The sequence below is a fragment of the Merops nubicus genome, unplaced genomic scaffold (genome assembly GCF_000691845.1).
Source record: "Merops nubicus isolate BGI_N331 unplaced genomic scaffold, ASM69184v1 scaffold30317, whole genome shotgun sequence".
Classification (NCBI taxonomy): domain Eukaryota; kingdom Metazoa; phylum Chordata; class Aves; order Coraciiformes; family Meropidae; genus Merops; species Merops nubicus.
Genome location: NW_008621454.1, coordinates 8,314 through 8,894, shown reverse-complemented (window position 1 = coordinate 8,894; position 581 = coordinate 8,314). Strand labels below are relative to the sequence as shown.

The 581-nt window shown below is 64.0% G+C and overlaps 1 protein-coding gene across 1 annotated transcript in view; it reads right to left on the bottom strand.

The window, feature by feature from the left end:
- FAM214B (family with sequence similarity 214, member B) overlaps nt 1-581 on the bottom strand; it is a 5,475-nt gene that overhangs the window by 2,896 nt on the left and 1,998 nt on the right. The gene's annotated exons all lie outside the window — the stretch shown is intronic.

Sequence of the window (581 nt, the reverse complement as noted above, 5' to 3'; positions counted from 1 at the left end):
GCCTCAGCAGGGGCAGCCAGCAGGGCAGCACAAGGGCTGGGGTGCCTAGGGGCCACGTGGGGCTGCCCACACCCCGAAGTGGCTCTGCCGGGGCCCAGGGCATTGGTACCCAAGCTGAGGGAGCAGCGCACGACTTCCACCTTGCAAAGGTCTCAGGACCCACCCCAGTGACAAGACAGCCCCGGACAGCCATGCACCAACCCCCCTTGCACCTGCCAGGGAACGGTAACACCTACGATGAAGGTCCCCGACCAGCCCGGGGCAAGTCCCGTCCCTTGGTGGCTCACGCAAAGTCCTCGGTAGTGCCGCCGGGCAGAGGGGCTCACTGCCCACCCCCTGCCCTCCTACAGCTGTAGGGTGGGGGGGTTAAAGCCAGAGCCACGCTGCAGCCTGCTTTCAAAGATGTCCCCTTTTCAGGGATTTTCCCTTCTGGAAGCCACACAAAGGGCAGCACAACACAAAAGGATGATGGAGCTGGCTGGCATGACCAGGCGGGAGAACCCAGGGAAGCTGCTGGAGGGCTTCACTGCAAGAGCAGTGCTGGGGCAGCTGGGGTGGGGGACAGTCACCAAAAAGGGCGT